General features: G+C 39.2%; 1 protein-coding gene across 10 annotated transcripts in view; it reads left to right on the top strand.

Annotated features, from left to right (window-relative positions):
* CHL1 (cell adhesion molecule L1 like) overlaps positions 1 to 22,934 on the top strand; it is a 142,261-nt gene that overhangs the window by 22,147 nt on the left and 97,180 nt on the right. For 8 of the 10 annotated variants that reach the window (XR_015701283.1, XM_087743438.1, XM_087743437.1 and 5 more), the window contains exon 2: positions 10,740 to 10,820. The exons of 1 other annotated variant lie outside the window; for it this stretch is intronic. The gene's annotated coding sequence lies outside the window, so the exon portion shown is untranslated. Of the gene's footprint in view, positions 1 to 8,294; positions 8,364 to 10,739; positions 10,821 to 22,934 lie in introns of all 10 variants that reach the window. One more of the 10 variants, XM_087743439.1, reaches the window with a different exon arrangement.

Consider the following 22,934-nt stretch of genomic DNA (forward strand, 5'->3'; position numbering starts at 1 on the left):
TTATTTTGCACAAATATTAAGATGAGCATGTTTTGCCTCTCTAACCTCATTATGATATTGGCTTTGTAAGTTGCCCAGTGCTGTGGTAGTGATTAGCAAAATGAATCTGAAAGCCTACCCCATAAGCAAACTCTGTATTTGCGCTATTTCCTTCTCCTGTGATATTTCAGTCTGATTCATTAGAAAAATTAGCATTTTTATGAACTAATTAGGGGAAAATGTTGCTTGTACTCTTTCTGATTTACAGAGATTTTCACAGCTTAGTAAAGCCAAATAGAAGTGAAACGTGATTTCCCCCCCGCCGCCCCCCCCCCAAAAAAAAAAAGAAGAAAAGCAAAAAGATTACTCAAATTAACTCAAAAGAGTGGGGAGATTTGAATTAAAAAAAAAAGAAGGAATTAAGAGAAGATTAGATTACTATATTATTGGCAGTTTGTACAGTTTGTTTTTTGAATTCAAAATTCCCGATCTCTCTCAGCTATTTTGGTTCTTCAGGCATAAAAATATTTTAAAAGCTGTCAGTCAGTCACCATATTTTTTGTGATAGTTGCAAAATGAACAGTAATGAGAATGAATAGTAATGAGTGCATTATTCAGTATCTATAAATATCAATTGATTTTCATGGTAAGTTTATATATTTCAGTCGGCATACATTTTAGTTTTTCTCTTCTTTTTAAAAGCAAATGCAGATTTTATTAGACCATAGCTATTCATTCAAATGTGTCTTAGTTTTTATCATGTTATGCTAATGAACCACTTGCTTTTGAAGTTTAATTCTTAATATGCACGTGTGTCACTTGCTCCTGCTCACATTCTCCATTTGCCAGGAGGGTAAAAATGGGTGTCTGTGACTAAACATCGGAGGTTGTCTTTTTGCAAGGGAAGTATTCTTTTTTTTCTTCGAGGATGGAATACCATTATTTTAATCAATGCAGGCATCTCCTGTTTTGATCATTATGTTTTGATAATGATCTTGATTTACAGAAACACAGAGCAGTGAGCTCCTCATTTTGGGCTTCTGTGGAGAAGGCAAAAATATCCGCCTTGCACAGAGGGTAGAAGTTCAATTAGGCATTTTGGTGTCATGGGAGGTTGATCATGCTTTAATTGGCTCCAGCTGACTGGCTTTTAGGCCATGATATTCTTCACCTGCAGTTGGATGCTTCTCAAATATGTATGGAATTTTTTATTGCATTTGAATATGTTGCACAAAGTCAGAATAATTATTTCTAAATGATACTTTACCAGTGAATGCCCTATGATAAATGCAAGTGAAAGAGAAACCATTAAAATTGTAGAATAGTTTAAGTTGGAAGGGACCTTTGGAGGTCATGGTCCAACCTCTTGCTCAAAGTAGGAGTGACTTTGAAGTCAGATCAGGTTGCTCAGGGCTTTGTCCAGTTGAAAATGGTAATTAGCCTTCTCTTCTTCAGGGCAGACAAACAGTTCTCCCAGCCTCTCCTCATACGTTGTGTGCTGTAGCCCCCTCATCATCTTGGTCCTCTCTGCTGAATTTTTAGCTGTTTGTCAGTGTCTGTTTTGTAACAGGGAAAACAAAATGGGACACTCTGTTCCAGATGCAGTCTCACAAGTGCTGAATAAAGAGTAATAATTGCTTTCCTTGACCTGCTGACTGTGCTCCTGCAAATGCAAAGCACGGTGTGGTTGGCGTTCACCACTGTTGCTGCTGACTCCTGTTCAACCCCCAGGCTGTCTTCCCCAGAGCTGCTTTCTGCACCATGGGTTTCCATTTGCAGAGCTTCACGTCTGCTTTGGCTGAATGTTGTAAGCTTTCTGTCAGCTCGCTTCTCCAGCCTGTTCAGATGCCACTGAATGGCAGTCCCACTCTCTATCATGTCAGCTGCTCACTAGTTCTGGTGTCATCTGGAAACCGGCTGCAAGTGTAGTCCCTCTCATTGTCTAAGTTGTTAATGAAGATATTAAGTGGTTAAACAGATTGTCTTCAGGAGGATTTATTCTGTAATCTTCTTTGGGACTGAGGTGAGGGTGACCATGTGGTTGGATGTTGGTGTGTGTTGTTTCTTCTTGCCTTTCTTGAGGATGGCCATGACGGTTGCCTTTTCCAGTCATCAAAAGGATCCCCCAATTGCCACAATATTTCCAAGATACAAAAAGCAGCTTCAGAATGATGTCAGCCTGTTTCTTTCTTCTAGACCTATGTAGGCCTAGATTAATTAAGTGGTCCCTAACAAAATCTTCCTCTACTGTAGATAGGACTTCCCTGCCCCCAAAAAAGACATTAGGAACGTGGACCTGGGCAGCCTGAGAGCAGGCCTTGCCAGTAAAGACTGAGGTAAAAAAAGTCATTGAATGTCTCATCCTTCCTCTGTACCCTTTGTCAGTAGTTCTGCTGACATATTCAGGAATGACACACATTTTCCTTGGTCTTTTGCTGCAGAAGTACCTGTAGGTGAGCCTTTCTTGTTGGCCATACTATCCCTTGCCAGTTTCAACTCAACCTGGGCTTTGGCTTTCCTAATTTTGCCCCTGCAGTCTGGGCAAGGTTTCTATAGTCCTCCTGGGTAGCCCGTCTCCACTTCCACCTTCTGTTCACTTTCTTTTTGTGTTTGAGCTCAGTCAGGGATTCCACATTCAGCCAAGTCAGCCTTCTGCCATGTCTGCTCCACTTCCCACTCATCAGGGTGGATTGTTCTTGTGCTTTGAGGAGGTTTTCCTTGAAGATCAAGGAACTCCCCTGTGCCTCTCTGCACCCCAGGGCAGTCATCTATGACATTACACCTGCTGGTTCCCTGAGCAAGCCAAACTGCTCCCCTGAAGTTCAGCATCAATATTGTCTTAGATGTGCTCAGGAAATCTTCATTGCTTGTGGACGACCAGTGGCCATCTTAGTGGATATCAGGGTGCTTAAAGCCCCCAGGATGATCAGGGCCTTTGATTGTGAAGGCTTGAATAAAGCTTTATCCACTCCAGTTCTTGATTGGGTGGTGGGCAGCAAACACGCACAGCAATGTTCTCCTTGTTAGCCTCTCTGATTCTGACCCATAAGCATTAGCTCTCAATGAACCTATCACCTGTTTTACAGCAGAGCTCCATGCATAGAAGTCTTGAGAAATAAATCTGTCTCATTAGCCTCTTCTGAGGAAAATTCTGTTTTCTGAGCATGCATTTTAGCAGCTTTTAATCCTATACAGTGCCTTTTCCAGCAGAAACATGTATTTTTTCTGATAGACAAAAAACCCTCTTGAAACTCTATTGGACTCTAAACATTTGGGGTATGGTAATAACTTAAGCATATCATTAATAGCATTTCTCAATGGGGGATCGTTCAGTATAAAGTCTTCACACATATATGTAGACAGAAGGAGTTAATAGCATGCTTCAAGTCTTAAGTGCCAGTGTAAAGCCCTCATTGAATTGATGTATTTTTTCAGTTGCACTTTTCTCTTTGCGCTTTCAGCAGTTCAAAAGTTGCAATACTGAAATTGCCCATCTTGACCTCAGTTGTCTTCTGTGTTAATGAAGTGCCCTGTGCTGTTACTTATTAGGTAGGCCATTAGCTTGGGACTCGGAAGTGTTATTTCTGGCTTTGCAATTATCCTACTGCTGCAATTTCCCTATCTGAATTGGGGATAACAAAGCTCTCCTTCTTTGCAGAATGCTTTGAGTTTTGATGATGAAAAGTGCTATATAAGGGTTCAATATTGTTATGTGAACAAATATCACTTTGTTTGCATGGCTTGACCATCTTATAAGAAAGTGGAGAGCTGATGACCAAATCAAGATTAGAATCGAACAGATGAGTTATAATGAACAACTTCAGTCTATTGACTTTATGTTTTCCTTCTGTTTGAAAGTCATTAACTTTTATAAGTCAGTCTCTAGAGAAACTTTTAGTCTGTAAATCATTTGCCAGTTGGGTTTAGAAATCTTTTAAGTTTGCTTGTTTCGTGGTTTTACTTATCATTTTAGATGCCAAATAAGTTACTTATTAGTTTGTACTATCATTAGCAATCTGAACGTAGAATTACATATTATAAGGTTAAGTTTCCAATTTCAGCACTGGCCATTTTTTCAAGTGCATTGAAAAGGCATTTCCCAGAAAAAAAAACCCTGAAAATTACAGATTAACAGTGAAGAATCTTGACAACAGGAAAAAAGTATACCTTTATGAAAACTATACCCTAAATCTGTTGTGAACAAGGCAGCAACAAAATTGTTTATTTTAAAAATACTTTCAAAAAGCTTTTCACATTGTTTCACTTAGACTCATGGGTTAAGTCCTTTTGAACTTTCTGAGTCCATCTATCATGGCAGTTTGCATATGATTGACTTTTGTGTTGTAGAGTGGAAAAAAGCGTCCTCAGTTAAATTTGCATACTGCATGCATGAAATTTTTAATGAGGAGACATTAGGGAAATAGTTTGTCAGGTGGCATAAATAAAAATAACTTCAAAAATACTACACTGATTTATCCCTGTTGAAGATTTACTCCAGAATATCTGAGAATGACCATGTGTTTTGGCACATGTGTGTGAATAGTTGAAATCTAATTTGTATCTGGAAAACACAGAACTAAGTTTTCTGGCTGTATTCTTTCCTGAAAGCCCAGTATTGCGATAGGAATGCATGGGTCTCATGAAAAACAGTGGCTGTATTTTAGCTGGCGTGTAGATACTCACAATGCGGCCTTATCAGTTCAGGAGAAATCCTTTTCTCAGCCCACGTGCCATTCAGTTTGCACATACTCCACATTGAAGAGCACAGGGAAAGGTTGTAATGCAGAGTTGTATTGTGCATTAGAAGGTTATTAAAATCAAGTGAAAGTGCGCTCTATACCTTGGGGATGTTAAATGCAAAATCATTCTAACTAATAAGCAGGTACTAAGTGTGCCAAATTTTACCCCACGGTACGCACAGGCTCTTGTGGTGTCGGTTTTGCTTGCTGGCTTTTATTGACTATCAGGATTTATTGACCCAGGAGGGAACTATTGATGGAGGTGATTCTTACCAGTCACAATTTCCCTTAAGGGACAATAACACCTGGTATTCACGGTAAATTTAAACTCAATGCATGCATGTGTGTCATGGCATTGGTTTTAACCACTGAACATTTACCTACCGTTATCGTGTGGCAGTGCTGTACCTGAGACCTGAGTGCTTTTGCACAGACCTTGACATTTTCTTTAGGGAGAAATATCTGTGATGTGCCTGGCTAGTGACAAGCTTAAGAGAGAGAGAGTGTGTGCATGTGTATGCAGTAGCCTTTGTATGTATGTTAGAGCTAAGGTGATTTCCTTCTGGTAACCATTGTAAAAGCTTTTAATGCCATACATCCATATTGCTAAGTTCACTACAGACCTGAATTATGTAGTGGCAAAGTGCTATAACATTTCTTATGCCTGAGTAATCGTGGGCCAGAATCTGTCCCAATATGCTTGATTTACAAAAACTTGTTCATGGCTGCTTTCTTTTATTGGTACAGTAAATCACAGAAATTATTGGCTAACCTCATGTGATGGTCTTACACAGCTATGATTAGTATTTCAAGGCTCTCTTCATATTCCAATAGCCCTTTCAGTAATAAATAAACAGATGTTTGAGAAACTTGCAACATTGTGCTTGCAGTAATTATAAGCTACCTTATTCTAAACGTGAGACTAACCCAAAACACAGTTTTTATTCATTTTTTTCCTGGTGGGAAAACTGAAATATTGGCAAAGCATGTCTACTAAACAGGACATCTTAATTTTATTCCTGTAAAATTAGTACTTTCCTACTGTTGCTAAAAAGAAAACAATCATATTATTTAAGAAGTAGAAAAACGGTTGTACTTGCTTTTTTCAGCAGCACTGCAGCCTTGTTGGGTTATATTCATAAAGCACATGGGTAAAATTACATCTAAAAATGTTTCTTTCTTTAATAATTAAGAGCCCATTCTCTTTCTTGCTCTTTTTTTCTCAACCTGTATTAATTTTACATACTTGGTATTAGTCTGAAGATGTCATTGCAAATACTCCCTTTAGCACATTTGCACTTATGTGGGATCCATAAGCTATAAGGACAGCAACCTTTTGTTGTGACTACAGTTTGTCCATTTCATCCTGTGCTATTTTCCAAGCTAGTTAATGCATCTTTTTATTGTCTGATGAAACTTCCTCCTCAAAAAACCTTCTGCTATTAATATGCACAAGTGAAGCTTATTCCTCATTCGCAGTGGTGCTAGAGCTGATGGGAACGCTGCCCAGGCCTGGATGCTGGGATTTTGGGTCCTTTCGTCCCTTTGCCACCTACGCGTCACACGATGCACTCTGCAATGGGATAAAGTTTCATGGTCTGCACAGCAAGGCAGAGTCAGGTCTCAGAAGATTTGATGTGCAGAGCACAGCACTGCGGGAGCGGGTTGGCTTCAGGAGGGCTTTGCTGCGGGAGAATGGCCAAAGCAGCATCAGAGCTTCGTCCTGGCCAGCGCTCCCCTTTTGATACCGTTCTGCTTTGTCAAGTCCTCTGGGCCAAACCTATTAATTATCTTCCTCAGCGATGTGGGGATCTGCAGCAGGCACAATTCAAGTAATGTTTAAATACTTAGTTTCTTGTTTTCAGAACGTTAGCTGAGCCTGACTCAGAGGCTTGTACTTCATTTATTCATGTATCTTTTAGAGAGAAATGGATGGATGAAATGTGAAGGTCACATTGCAGCAGGGACCACTTGTCCCTGCTCCAGTCTGTTCTTCCTCTGCAGTCAGTAGATGTAGGAGCCCGGGAAGCTGCCCGTGCCATCTGTGGCATGGCCAGAGGCAGCGGGTGATGCCAGCCCTAATCCTGGCTGCTGCATTTGCTCCCGGTTCTGCTCAGAGACCAAGCAGCCCCCGGGTAGCTCGACACAGGGATCAGAGAAGTCTTAAAGCCATCTTTGCGCCCTGCTGCTTCTCCCCTTCTCTGCACAATGTGTAACTCGGCTGAAATACACTGTCAAATTCAGTGAATGACCGGCTGAGTGAATAAAAGTGTGAACTGCATTCCCTTACTTAGAAATCTGTCAGCTCCCTCTAACCTTTTGGAAAATGGAAAGACCAAAGTGACTGTACTTGCAGAACATCATAACAGTAAAATGCCCTTGCGAAGCAGGAAGCAAAAGCAGCACTGGGAATCCAGACATGCAGATGCTTTGCCCATACCCGGAGAGGAAAAAGATATTTTTATTTCTCATCTTTAAAAATCCCAAATGATTTATAAGACCAGGGCACCTAACCACTTTGATTACGTCTCTAAGACAATCATCATAAATCCCAATTTGTGAGGTTGCAGATTTTTTCCCTTGTAGCATGCAAGGCATGAAAACCCAAACAGCAGGTTAAGTTTTCAACATAGACAGGTTTTCTCATTAAGACATACATTGTTTCAGTAATTCTTTCTTTTCCAATGTAGCACTAGATGCAATCTTTCTAGACCTTTTTTGCAGGTGCAAATTTCCTGCAGCCTAGAAATGGCCATGTGAATAGTTCTGTGCACAGCAGTAATAACGGCACGTAGCCCAGAGTGCCACAGATCATCATCTTATCCCTCTGTGAAATAAGCCTCATGGTTGATTTTTAAACTTAAGTAGCTTGATTCGGACAGCCATTTACCTGAGCAAAGGAAGCAAGAGCCATCTGCGCCTGTTGCGTAGCTGTTATGCAGGAAGAATGACTGTCAGTTCCTACTGACAGCATCACCCCGGATCACCTGGGACATAGACCACTGGGTTGTAATTCTTCTTTCATGTTACAGAAGAGACTTGGGCAAAATGATGGATAAACTTCACCAGGTGATGCACATTGCCAGGAGCTTAGGTCACCTTCCCTGGGGAATTGCAGTATCACTGCATGGAATATTGGATTTGAGGTGGAGGAGGATTGTGGAGATTTATGGTCAGCTTAGTTCCTTCAGCAGGACAGTCCTGATAGCTCGCTGGTGAAAGCCTAAAGCAATGTCCCTTAGCAGTGTTTGAGTTAAAGCTGCAGTAGGTGCACTTGAGCACTGAAATCAGCTCTGCTCCTACTCTGCCATTTTAATGTTAAACATTTTTAATGTTTTGGGGAGTGATTAATTCTTACTGTCTGTTTATACTGTGCCTGAAACAACAAGAACTGCTATAAAATGGCTGAATCTAATAAACCCGATAAAAACACCCAGCGATACAGACTAGGTTACTAATACTGTATCTTGTGGGTTTTTTTTCAAAGTTTTCCTATACTTTTCACTGGAAGTGTTTTTGATATAAATCCTTTCCTTAAGTCTGTGAGCTCTATTTACCCTTCCTCTCTCCATACAGTGCTCTGATAACTTCAGTCCGACAGACCTTCTCTCCAGGAAATTCTATTAAGATTTTCTTTTACCAAAAGTGAGTAGCCCTTCAGAAATCTTTATCAGGTCTGCTCTTTCCTGTTATGGTTTGTTTCTGCTTCCCGCCCCCCGGATAGCTGTAATTTAAAGCTTACTAGATCGATAAGTCCAAGATGCACAGCATAAATGGGAGAAGCAGACAAACAGCTGGTAAAGATAGGAGACAGCTGATTAAAAAGAATTCAGCTATAAAGTATTTGACTTACTATTCTCTGCTGTGATTTTTGAGATAGATTTAAAAGAGGGAAGGGGACATACTATTGGTAATTCCCTCTTGCCTCAGAATCTCTGATTAAAATAATGGTGAATTTCCCCCTTTTTTATGTCTCTAAACAAAAAGTGGATTTTTTTATTTCGAGTAGATGTTTTAAGCAATTACAAGTGAATTGGCTTAATATAGAGGTAGCTGGGGGAAATGTCATGGCATGAAGTCTGGACCTGATGTAATAGCAGTATCTCTGGTCTTGAACTCTCTAAATCCAGTCCTGTGATAAACTGAAATCCTGAAAATAGCCTCTGTTTTACACTGATTCACGGCATAGGGATTTTCTACTCTGCTTTGCAAGTCCTGGTGATTGTGCAGGGGGCTGGCTTTGGGTTTGCTGTGCTTTCTAGCTGAGGCATGTCTTGCAATCCTTGGACCAGGCTGCCACAGCTTTGTTGGGTTACACCCAGCTGGCACAAGCTGTAGATCAGGCAATTTGCATTTGGCATTACAAATTGCAGTTACATTACTTTGTGAAGGTAAAGACACTATAAAAGGCTGAGTGCACTGCTAGCAGGAGAGTAAACATTTCTAAGCTAGTGCCGCAATGGAAGTCAAGAAGGATTAAGGTGCAGCTGAAAGTAGAATTGAGGTTCCTAAGTCACTGCAGAGCTTTAGAAAGTGTTTTCTGTTCACATCAGGAACCATAAGTTATTGACAAAAGGGTTGAACTTTAAAATATATGTGCTAATGAACTGTGTTTCCGTGAAATTGCATACTTCTTTTGACAGGGAGTTTTGTATAAATGTTCTGTGTATGCCCATAAAAACAGAAACTGTGTGAAAGACTAGAGATGTGTGTGACAATAAGCATCTTATACATGTACATCTTATGTGTACATCTATGTATGCTGAATTTGGCTACATATATACCAAAATAGCAAAGAGATGTTACAATATGAATTTGAAATGCTGTGGGAAAGGAGGTGCATGTGCACGTGTGTGCTTTGGAAGAAGGACTGGGTCTGTCCATGGGGAAATAAGTCTGTCTGCAACTGGTGAAATGAGACCAGATAAAGAGATTATCAAGCAGTGACAAGAAAGAAAATAGGTTAGCTGAATTTCTCTTTATCACTTCTTTTCCCTTAAGACATTTCACTGAATGTCTTGTCATTCATACAGAAAGTCTTGAAAGAAAATCACTTTTAAAGGTGACCCACAAACGAAAAAAAGAAAAAACAGTGCTTGTGTGCTTCTTTTTCTCCTTGGTGGCATAGGAATATGGCCTGGTGTTTACACTGTGTATGTGTAGTCCCTTTTGGGAGAGCAAAAAAAGTGGTCTTAAGGCTCTGAAGTCTTCCCATTGCCTTTGCTGCTCCCAGCACATAGCAGAGCATCCTGTGGGTACAGAGCTGGATGCTGAACAGAGACTGAAGCCCCTGGTGTGCCATGACTCAGCCAGGAGTGAACATTGATGTGCTACTTCAATAGCAGAGCTGTGTCATGTCCACGTTCTGGATACAGAAATACAGCTCTTTGACAAAGTGTTTGAAGCGGGGGGAACGTTACTGGAAAAAAACAGTTAAGGAATTTGTTTCCTCTTGAATACACTTTTCTTTCGTGGGCCTTTTGTTTATTTTTAAATGAAAGTAACTACTGAAAATCATTTTGAAATCGTGTTTCACATTAGTGGACTATAGGAGGGCAATAATATAAGTGATGATAAGATTTATTGTTTCTGTTTTTGTGTTATCCAGTGATTCCATTGAAAACTGAATCTCAGCTGTTTGGTACTATATAAGCACTTAACAGGCTTTAGAAAGCTTGTAATCTTAGCAGACAAGAAAGGCAAAGAAAGAGAGGAGAAATAGAGGTGTAGAGAAGTGACTCGTTCCAAGGTCACAAACCAGATTTAGAATAAGAATTGGAGCTTCTTACTTCAGCCCATTTTTCTATTCCATGGGGTATGTTGCTTCTGTTATTCAAATATGGAAAAACCTGTCCTTTTCCAGTCAAATGGAGGGCAAAGAGAATGAGATCAGACATAAACTCAGTGACACAGAGAAAAAAAAAGAAAACAAAGGAATTGTACTGATAAAGAGGCTATTTTTAGATAAATTCAACATATGACATACCATTACTCAAATCACAAATTTGTCTTTCTCTCTAGATGCAGTAAAGTGGGGAGAACGATTCAGATGTAAAACTGCAAATTGACCATGCATTGATGAAGAAGCAGCTGCACGTACTGGTTAGAAATGATTTTTTTTTCTTTTTTAAGTGAAGTATTTGTGTTTTGGATGTAAAATTTATTTACCTTTATTTCTGAATCATAACATTTTTCTATAAAAGCATAAACATGCGTGTGTATATTTATTTGTGCATGTATGCATGTTCTGGAATAATTCCAAGTGATTTTAATTACTTGAAGTATGTGAACATGCTTTCAAAGTCTGAAAGCTCTCTAATGTCAGATGGAACTTGTTTGTCATCTCTTTTTACAAGTTAAGCAAACAGTAATTTGTTATTATATGTGTAGCTGAGCCCTAAGCTAGGCCTTACCCTGTTGTAGCATCTAATTGGTAAGGAGTTTGTGATTTTAAGTTTTAAAACCCCCTCAAATCTCTTTAGTCCTACAACCTGTAGGAAAAGGTGCTGTAATTATTGTAGTCTGATTATTTCAAAGGAAGTCTTCCATTCTGCTTTCCAGCAGCTGGTGATGTTGGCCATCGGGGTGGTGAGTTACCCCAAACACCTGAGGGGCTGGATCCAAAGTAGTGGATGGACCTTGCCTTTCTTTAATGTACCCCTGGGGCATGTTGAATAGACATAGCAGAAGAGCAGGGCCTTAGCGGTGGCATTGCCAACAACTGTTCATCAGTGAAAAAAAGTGTTGGAGCGATGGAGTTATTTATGCCTTGGACATCTCTAGGATAGCTTGTTACCAGGGGATTTTAGTGCCTGTGGACCCTTCCTGTAGTGAGATGTGCTTGGAGGAAATAATGACACTGGCAACGGATTTCTATTTTTTTTTTTTTTTTAAATCCTATTCATAAAAAAAAACTCCTATAATTTTGTGTTCTGTTTCTCATTTGTGGCTGATGAAAAGGGAGTCTGTGCTACCAATATGTGGAGTTTAAATATGCGCTTCCTATTAACTTTCATTAATAGGAGCTCTAAGGCTAAAACTTCTTGTATAATGGGAATTATTTACACCGTAACTTTCTTTTGAGATACCATTTATTGGAATTTTCTGTATTCTGCTTACTGGCCTTGACTACTGCAGAAAGCAGGACTGAGAACATCGCTTAACATAAGTATCTGCTGAGAACACAAGTATCTGCTGCTGAATTTTGTTTGAATTTTGCATATTTTTGTGGTCTGTAAAAGTCACAATGACAAAGTTATTGACAAAATGAAGTCTGCCTGAATATTTCTTTAACTTTTTTTTTAGTAAAACATTTTTATTCTTTTATTATACCCATTGATAAATTTATTTTTCCTTACAGCCAGTGGTTATTTCAAATAGAGAATAATTTACTAATTTCTGATAAACCCCAACTAATAAGGCAGTGGGATTCAGATGCTGTGTGAATCTAGATCTCCATAAAATCTGGGTATATTTTGATTCATCTCTCTTTAGGAGCAGCTCTGAACTGCAAAGCTTGCTTTCTTGTCAGTTTGTAAGTTAGCTTATAAACTTTGCCTCTTTTAAGACCAGCTGTCTGGAAAGGTCACCATGTGAAGGCTGGCTATTTTTTAGGTATGCATGAGTGAAGAGAATAAGGATTTACTCTGCTTGTCTTGTGGGACACTGTCTTGTTTCTTCTTACACACCCCCCAAAAATGCATAAACTTTCCCCCGCTTCCTGAAAACCTTCTCCTGTATTCTCTGTGAGAGTATCCCATGGGCTGAGCTATTCCATTTCAAGGGAGAAATACTGGAAATGCAGGCAGAATATTCTGAGTGTAGACTTGAGCAGATTTCTATGTAGAATCATAGACTCATTTCGGTTGGAAAAGACCCTTAAGATCATCAAGTCCAGCCGTAAACATAACACGGTCAAGTCCACCACTAAACCATGTCCCTAAGTGCCATGTCTACACCCCAACCTTCTCCCTTGGCAAGAAAAGTCACAAAGTGATGCAGCCTTTATAACCAGCTGGACACTTGGCTCTCAGGGCGTCAGAAATGTGTATGTTTGGGAAATGTGCTGTTTTCTTTCCTTTGGTTCACAACTTTAAGTACACCCATTTTTCTAGTTAATATGCCGTTTCCTCTCCGACTGAACCAGTTTCTCAGTGCAGGGATCAGCCTTGCGACCTCTTTGCCCTGCATGACCAGAGAATGAACCCAAAGCCATTCGGATGGGGCTTCAGACTTAAGTTAATAAATGCTCCAATGTCTCCCCTACAAATAACTGCATTTACTCAGGATCTTTTTGTTTAAATGTATTTCTCCTCTTTGTCAGATAGGGGAATTGTAATTAAGACTTAATTGCATTAACTGTGTGATAAAGTTCCTATATTTAGAGTTTGTGAGTCTATTATGTTTTAAAAGATATTTGGCAATGTGAAAGTTAGTACTCATTTGTTTTCATTTAAAATTCAGGGCATGATATGTGAAGCTGTATTTATAAGGAGGATACACCATCATATCATTTTTGACTTCCTTAAAAGCCACATAACTGGTTAAGTAAGCTCCCATCCTGAGGAGAAGAAAGGGCTCATTAAAATCATTAGCTGATCTAGAACAAATTGAGCTTCAGTGCCCTGCATAAAGATTATAATAACTGTAATAATAAATGAATTAATAATGCATTAAAGAAGAATTCCTCCAGTCAGATTGTCACACGCTTATCTCTGAAAATTGACTTCAGTGAGGTGTGTCACATGAGCTAATGACCTTAACTGATGGATTCAGGATTTTTCCACACTCCAAAATCCACTTAAATCCATATTTCTGTACTTTTGACAGTTAGTCTTCTGGACAGACATGAAGTAAGTAGGACAATTTGGTGTTGCAAGCCAAAGGGTAGCTCTTTGCTGAAACAAAACAATCTCTGGTTTTAACCCCAGGTAATCAGAGTTGGTTAAATGCTGACCACTTGCAAGGGAAAATCAGGTTAGCAATCTAGTGCTCCAGGCTGCACAGCGATACCACAGGTATGCACATCTTGGGCCAATGGGGGTTCATGTGATGGAGACGGTATAACTTTTTGAAGAGCTTCCATAAAGTTGAAGCTTTTGGGTGAAGCTCACGTTTGTATGTATCACCAGCAAATTCTCTCTCCTGAAACTGTAGACGAAGTATCACCAGACCACTGCTGTGTGGTATGATGGGGCTGTTCCTGCGCTCCATGGGAAGTAACGTGGTCCAAGTGCAGCTTGGTCTGGCATCTTCCCATCTGCTTCTGAGAGGGCTGAACTGGGACAAGTGGGCACGTTCCAGAAGTGCCTACTTAGGTACTAAATGTGAAATAACCTGAAACAGTGTTGTATCTGAAAATCCCACTAAGTTATGGGTTATAAATACCAGGAGATTATCAGGATTTAGGAATAAATGGTCAAGGTCAGCACTGAAATACATGTGTCAAGATGGTTTTTGTAGTGGTGAGGCATATCGCTAGAGACAGCAGGAAAGTGAGAGTTTGGGGATTTCTGCTGTCTCCCCTGGGTAAGGACTGGGTTTATAATGGTTAGTAGGCACCTGTGCTATGCTAGGAAAAAACTGCATTAAGGGAATTGATTATCCAGACATTGTAAATGCATGCTGGTTGTAAACTGCATCTTTAGGCACCTAGTTACCTTTAAAATGAAACCATTAGTCACTTTGGAAAACCAAAATGGCTCTCCTGAACCCAGGTACTGCTGAAGATGGAGTTTACGTGAGTCGTGAGGTAGTTCATGTTTAGAATCTTAAAATAATTGAGTCTGGAAGGGACCGGGGGAGGCTGTCTGGGTGCTTCACTTCAAAAAGGAAGATATGGGTTCCAGATAAAGGTTATAGGGAACACTTGTGCTTCTGCTATATGCCACACTGATGCTTCTATGGGTCCTCATCTATACATGCCAACAGGTATTGGTAGGTTTGCATGTGCAAACACTGAGCTTTACCTATGAAAGATATGAAAGCAAAATTCCTTCTGGGATGCTTTTCTGGAGAATTGTTGAAATTTCATCTTTGTTTTATTTATTTATTTTTTTAATAAAAATCTCATTCAGCATAAAAAGGCAAGCAAAAGGACATCATCTATGGATTTCTTATCAGTGCTTTGCGTCATGTTGATACTATAACCAACAATAAATTATGTAGACATTATACTGGAACAAGGGCAATTATACTGGGGTTTTATTCCAGAAGACTTTGAGTTTGCTTGTCAAGTCACACAATATGTGGTTTGCTTTATTTGCTGGCTAATGTGAGGCTAGCTGAACAGTTGCTCCAGTCTTCCCAATGCATTGCTTTACTTTGGTACATTATTTGATACATCCCAGAAAAACAGTAAGATATCAAATAAAGGTAATGCATTAATGTACGAAATTGTTATGGCTCAGACAAATGACTGCAGTGTTGGCTATGCATCACATGAAGTGGTCACTCAGGGACCTGAAAGCGCAATTCTGTTTTTTGACCCTCCAAGCAACAAAAGACACAGCAGCGCTGAGGATGTTGAATTTTGGAACAGAACAATCAGGTGCCTCCTAGGAAGCTGCTAAAATAGCGATAGCCTGGGGCTGACAGCATACAACCAGGGAAATACAACTCCACCTGCTGAATCGGATCTGTTCCTCCATACTCTCTCTGATTTCTGTATTGACTGCTGTCAGAAGCAGGAGAAAGGGCTAAATGCTAAGGCTATTCTTAAATTTTTAGTAACGAGATGAGGTTTATTAGAGCTCCCATCAAATGGCTTTCAGTTACTATCAGTCTGACTTGTATTTGAATTGATGACCTTGAGATGACAGGCTTTTTACTGTTACCCATCTCCTGAGCCATCAAGTCTTTAATATGCCGTGTAAAATCAGTTATCAGATGGTATTTCTTTTATATAATATTGTCATTTATTATTAATAATGTCTGATTTTGAGTGCTACTAGCTATAATTGTGCATAATACTACTTTTGTTATTCCTATTATTTCAAATATATCTGCTATATTGCTATATACTTCTAGACACAAAGAAAATAGATTGGTAATAGACTGTAATTCAGCTTTATATAAATGAGTTAATAAAATCACATAAAAATACAAAGTTAAAATAAATTCAGCATCAGCAAAGCTCGTGTATTACTTCAGTAAATTGAAATATAAAATTCTGGTTTGATGCTGAAATAAGCTTTCCTGCAAAGTACTGTATGGGACTACCAAATGCATAGTAAATGAAGAAAAATGAATATGTAATACAAACCATCACAATGAAGGAAGTATATCACATGCTGCCCTTTTCCTCTTGAATGGCTTTTTCCTAAAGGTAGTATAGAGTGGACCATGTTAAGAAACCAATGTATATAGGAGTGCTAAACAGAACTGTAACAAGGTAGCTTTTTCTGTTTTGGTTTTATTTGAATGCGTTTCTTAGGAAAACTTCAAACTGGCAGCACTGGGATGAAGAGCTGCCTTTTGTGGACAGATTCTTTGCAAACTCTCAAGTATGGATAGCAAATCATACGTATTTGATCTGACTTGCAAGTATGTAATATGAATTTAAAAAGAAAAATAATATGAAGCTGGTGCTGTGCTGAGCAGCAGTAGTCCGTTGTGCCAAATTAAGTGATTCTTTTACCCTTATTTTGTTCCAGAGGAGGTAACGTTCCTATGAGATATTATTTCTTGGGTTTTGACACCGAAAATGTTAGAATGCCAATCTGGCACAAGATCTTAAGGGATCATCCAGTTCAGCCTGCTGGACCACACTGCATAGCCTGTGTCCAGGAGAGATGTTTGTGTCAAGGTCTTTTTAGAGGCTTCCAGTGATGGCTCCCAACTGCCTTCTTAGAGATAATGTATTAAAATTATTATCTATATAGCTCAGAAAGCTTTTCATAACATCTGTCCTTAATTTTTCTTTCTGTGAATTAAGCCAGTCGCTACTCACGCTCATGAAATACAACTGATTGTAGCTTTCTTGATTAAAACCTCTTATATATTGGAATATTCCTGCTACGTCTACTTTTCGGTTCTCTCTCTTTATAGAGTGAACAAATATCCTTCTTTCTAGGTCATGTTTTCTAAATCTCATATGAATAATTGCCTCCTGTGTCCTGTGGTTAACATCTGTTAATATTTCCCAAAACACCACTTGTGTCTCTGGCAGCAGACTCGCGTTGCTGACTCATGTTTAGGTTTTATCCTTGCTAACCTCCCTGTTCTCTCTCTATTGCTGCCTACCCAATAAAGCAGTTTTAAAGTTTGCACTTGATTATTTCCAGAATAGGTAGGACTTTGAATATCTTTTTTATTAAATTGTCTTCATGATATCACACGGGTTTTTTTTCCAACATGTTGAGATAATTTTGTATGCCAGTGCTATTCTCCAGAGTGCTTGCAGATCCTCCGCACTTCATGTGACCTAAGTTACTCATGAAAATACGGGACCAAGTGCAAAGACCTGTGGAGATACACTGGTGTGTTCCCTCAGTTTGGAAGTGGAGAGTTGAAAACTGTTCTTGGAGTGTGTTTATTGTTAGTCTAAAATAAGAAGTTGGTAAATCTACCTTACTGTGATATAGGAATGTTTGTCTATTCAAAATGTATCACATCTAATTCCTTCTTATTGATAGGGTAATTATCCTGATTAAAAAAAAAAGGAAGACTGGGTTGACATGATTAGTTCTTTACAAACACATTTTGGCAGTTTCTTCTCACTTTATATTCCTCTGGGTGCTTATAATTTCGTTGTTTAATCATTTGTTCCTGGGTCTTTCGATGTACTGAATCTAGACTGTGTAGTCTTCCTTTTTCCCATTTCTAATAATAGCTACTATGTTTGACCATCTCTTACCCTCTGGGACCTCACCCCTGAGAGTATTAAAAAGTAATTACTAATAATTTGAAGAGAACCTCAGCTGATACCTGAAGTATTTAAAAATGAATTTAATCTTTAATGACTTATTCAGCTGTATCTTGCCCATGCAGTCTTTAACTCTCTGCTCAGCTTGTGTTCCAAGCTCCTAGTTAAAATGAATCATATCGAGAGTCTGGTCACTGTAAAACATCTTTTTGTGAAGACATAAGGAAAGAAAGGCATTGAATATGGCACTCTTCTGTATGTGGAGCGTGATTTGCTATTCTTTCCCTGTTAGGTGATGGACTAATATTTCCCTTTATCTTTTAAATCCCTTTTTGCAACCAAGGTAGGAAGAGGGGATCTTGTCATCAAAAGTAAAAGGTTCTTTAGTAAATTGCCATCTTTATTTTTTTTTTTGATTAATTACAGTTAACTCAACTACTGAAGGGTTAGAAAAACTCATTAAGATTTATAAGAAGTATTTCTTATCGCTTAATTAGTCTTCATTAGTTGAACCAGAAGACTTGAAGATTCATGTTTTTGTATTATTCACCAAAAACATGTTAACCATACAGCATTAATATTGTTTCTATAAGTACGCCGCAGCTGTGGTTATGTTCTTCTATTGCATTTCCTTCCTAGCTGTATTTTCAGCACCTTCTTGCAGTCCTTGTGTCTGATCCTTGCTCTGGCAGGAGCACTGCAGGAATGTCCTGCTCCAGCAGCCTTGCTTAGGTGATGGTTAGTCACTCTGAGACGGTGCTTCTCAAGTCTGACAGCAGTAGGACTGAGAGGGATGAGGAGGAGTTGCTCTTTTGGCAGCCTGAGCATACGACACATGGGGGTTTGAGGGGTGAGGAGGGTTAATCTGCAAAATGTCTCCTAAGTTGGTGTGCACTGGGTTTTTTAGAGGCTTATAACTCAATAATACTGCAATAGTTTTTCATGATGATGGGAAGGGCATGTCCTTGAGGCCAGTGGCATCATGTGCTGAATTTGGAGGGGAAAGGAGACAGAGCACTTCCAGGAAAAGGGCTTAAGGATTTGTAATATGTGCAAAAGAAAGCAGTATATTTATTGCTAGTCTTCACCCCGGGTAAATGCAGAACGATTTCGGTTGAAATGAGTCGAAAGAATCTGCCCTAAAACAACAAAACTTTGAGAGACCATTCATTATTTAAAAAAAAAAATTAAAAAATTGAGGGGGGGGGGGAGGGGAGGAGCAAGTCCTCAGATGTAGAAAAGGCAAATTTAAAGGCCAGTTTTCATTGTGGATAGGGAGGAAGGCCAAAACTGTGGCACAAATGAGTGAGGATGGACACTGGGGAGACACTCGCCAGTAACTGAGCCAGCAAGCCCTGCCAGAGGTTGCCGGGGCGGCCGCTGACGCTGCAGCTGCTGGGAAGGAGCAGTACCTCGGGAGATACTTCCAGGAACAACAGAACTGTGGTTGCACCTGCCAATGGACTAGATGACTTCTTGAGGTCCTTTCCAACACTCTGGTTTGATGAGATAATAAAAACTAGATTTGGGACAACTTTTGAAAGGGAAAGTTGTTAAAAAAAAATGAGCTCTTAAAATACATGGTTTGTTTTGTGAGAGGTTTTTTTATGTGTGGAAGAAAATGTGTACAATCTTGAGACATTACCACAGCATTATATATAAATATAGATGCAATAAATTAATGCATTGGTTGCAATATTAGTTATAGATTTGGACAGTGTGTAGTATAGTGCTGTCCTCTGATGTCCACTGTAACACAGAATAGTGGAGACTATTGGAATAATAAATATATGGCAAACATAATAAATGCATTTAAAAGGTGTGATAAACGATGCATTATAAGATTCTCTTTAAAAAGTACGGCCTGTTTTTTGTTATGTTTTAGTAGTTTATTCTCTAAGTCCTGCCCCCATAGACTTGAATGTTAATGTATTTCATTCTGCTACGAAGAATACTTGCCTTTTCTGCAAAGCCACTTTCCAGTTAGGTATTTTTGTGGCAGATTTGATAACAGGGTGCTTGCAGTTCTGTATTTTGGAATAAAAGAAATTATTAAAAAAAAAAAAAGCGCCCAAAACAGTACCCTTCATGAAATTAAAAGGTAAATTAATTTTCTGAAAGTGACTGAACTATTGAATTCCTTTTCTAAAATCATTCTTTGACAGAATAGCATAAGTAAATGCTAGAGAATGGAAAGTGATTAAAAATGTAAGAATTCATAGCAAAAAAGTAGATAAGCAAATGTTATGTGTCCAGATTTGCATCCTGTGGTATAAAGAAGATTAAAGAATTAATTACCATTGGCATTTATTTTGGAGAAGTCCTGAGGCCGGTTCACATAAATAACACTCATAATATGTGAAGACCATATTGAAGTCAATGGGGCAAAACCAAAAGAGTCCGTTGAAGAAGAAGAATAGGAAAAAAAATTATAAAATCTATATTAATTTTTTTCTTATTAACTTAGTATTTTACCTGATAAAAACTATGAAGATGATCAGGGTAGAAACTGGAATTACAATTTTCTTTGAATTGTAGTTTGTGGTAACTAGGAAGACTTTGGAAAGAAAAGTGATTGCATAAAGAGAGATAATTTGTGAACCACATTATTAGTATTACCAATATTTTATCTTGAGGCAACAGTAACTCAGTCTTTAAGCGATGAGGAATTGCTTTATTTTCTGACAGTCTGAAAACTGATTCTGACACTCTGGTCCATCCTTGATTGGATTAACTGAACTGACATTTTTCCAGAAAAGAACAAACAAACCACACGGCATCCATCCGGTGATGAGTCGACAGAGGCGATGTTCACAAATCCCCTCCTTGTCAGCCCAAGCCGTGGCGAGGTGCCAGTGCTTATTAGTATCAGCCCTCCGTTTCTCTTCCCAAACCACATATGCTTTGCAAAGTGCTCATGTCTCCCATGTATGACAAGTGCTTAGGGTAATAATGGGAAAATGTTTGCAGAAGTTAGTGTTTGTCTGAAAGGACTGCTGCTTCCTCCTCAGTCATTTTATCATGCATTATGGATGCATGGTATGTGCCCATATGGATTCCTGTTTTCCATGCCACCTGTGTACACTGAGTAGATTTACGAAATTATACCTTAGCTGACCAAATCAACCGCATTTTAGAAACTCTAGGCCTTGAAAGTCGTTGCAACTCCAGTTTCTAAAAGCTGATGTGTTCTTACAGAATGACTTGCATGCCTGAATCGGGCTTGACAGAGATGTGACAAATTACTTGGGGATTTTCTTTAAATGCTGCTGTACTATTGACATATTTCCTCAAAACCTGTCCCGTCATGCTAGATCAAAAATTGTTGCAGTAGAAGTTATTTCTGTATAGCTATAAGATAGATTGTTGTTCAATTGTACTGACAGCCCACGTTTAGTAATCTATTTATTTGGCTGTACCATCTTCCTTGGCTGTGTAGCATTAGGATTACCAAACAGGCAGATATCTCTTGGAAATCTCTCACTTTGCATATTTCCTCACTACTACCTTTGAAAAAAGTAATTTGCTTCTAAACACTTCCCTGCCAAGCTTAGCATTTTATATCCTGCCAAAAAAAAAATTGCTGATCATGTTTGAATATGGCAAAAGAGGAGAAAGAGTTATTACTAAGTGGCCTAATGCACTTTTTCCCTTTAGTGTAGTTGCTGTTTCGTCCTTGCATACAAGGCTAAGGGTAAGTACAGTATACCAGCTATTCAGTGCCTGAAATAATTTGGATGGAATTTATTATCATTAGCATGCAGAAAGGGCAAAGCCAGTTGCCGCATGAGTTCATTACAAGGGAATTATTTCCTTATATACGTTTAGTAAGAGTCAGCCTTAAGTGATGTTGCCTCATTAAATTCAAGAACTTGGATACTGTTATCGCTCTTCCAGATTTAATAGGCATGCTTTTTCCAAAGGGTTGCTTTTTTATAATCTGCTGCATAGCATGCAGACACCTGACAGATGCTCAGTAAATTTCTGCATCTGATGAGGATTGGAGCTTTGATGAATGTAGAAGAAGGGCTGTCGGAAAGGCCTGAAGTGTGAGGGCACAGGGATGCTACCACAGCAGATTTTGCATGTACTGGGAACTTGGAAGAGGCTGCTGTGAAGTAAACATTTTTTGTTAGCTGGTTACCCGACAGCTTGCGTTGGCTGGAGGTCACCGCGTGGTTTCTGTCGTCATACGAGAAGTTCTGTCTCCAAGCGAGGGGTGAGGAGGACACCCACTAATAAGGGACTCAGCGTTATATACTCAGTGTGCCACACTGGAAGACAAAGGAACACTGTCTATGCTCATAATCCCTCATTTGAAAATTAATGAAGAAATGGCAGGCTACAGACGTGATGGCTATGAAACCTCTTATATTGGGCAAGAAGTGCTTTCCCACTGAGTGCTTTCTGGTTAACGATTTAGTTTCAGATTTGAGTAAGTCTTTGTTGCTGTGCAGTGATTCTGGGCAGAATGTTTTGGGGGAGGGTTAGACCTTTTAACGAATGCTTCACGCCTACATCAGAGAAATACTGATTTTTCTTAAGTCTTTCGAAGGCAGTATCACGAAATCACAAAGATTAATGATGCAAAAGGTCTTTTTGATCGTCCGTTGAACTGCTTTGTTCCTACAGGGTGGTTGCTTTCATTAACCAACTTTGGTTTACATTTCTACAATTCAGATTTATGTAAAATGTTAATAATGCTCATACAGCACAAAATAACAGGGAAAGTCATTCTCTCCAGGTAATTAAAAATTGAGCCTTTCTTACTGAATAAGATATTCTGTAACCTGTGAACCTAAAAGTCTGGCTTAGTTTCCTACTGACTTGCATTCCCAATTGCTCTGTATGGGGCAGTGCTCATGCAATTTCCGTCTTCCCCAGCAGGCAAGAGATACTGATACTGGGTTACTCACAGCCTGTGTTATGTACAGGCTGACTGGCTTGCCAGTGAATATATTGAGATTTGCCAGTCAGCTGCTCTCAAACAGAATTTACAATGTCCTTTTTCTCAGTGGAGTCAGTAGTTTGAGTTTCTTTCCTTTAAACTTCCTTATTCGCCAGCAGTTGAGGGGTTTGGATAGATGGGAGAGGCTGCACAAGTGTAAAAAAGCCTCATTTCCTCAACAAGCTGTCCCAGAAAATAGCATTTTTTCCTTTGCCAGGAAAAGAAAATAGCTCTCATCAAACCAATCTATTTCAACATTATAACCTTTATCCCCCAAATAAAGATGCACAGTTTTTGCCAAAACCCTGCTCATTACGCAGGATTTTCGTTTCTTTCTGAACGGCTTATGCTTTGAGCTTTTATACGCAAGCCTGGTGGGTGAATTCCCGGGAAGGGGAGGGGG

Source organism: Nipponia nippon, unplaced genomic scaffold, assembly GCF_047370975.1.
Source record: "Nipponia nippon isolate SJK-2023a ecotype South Korea unplaced genomic scaffold, ASM4737097v1 scaffold_9, whole genome shotgun sequence".
Taxonomy (NCBI): Eukaryota; Metazoa; Chordata; class Aves; order Pelecaniformes; family Threskiornithidae; genus Nipponia; species Nipponia nippon.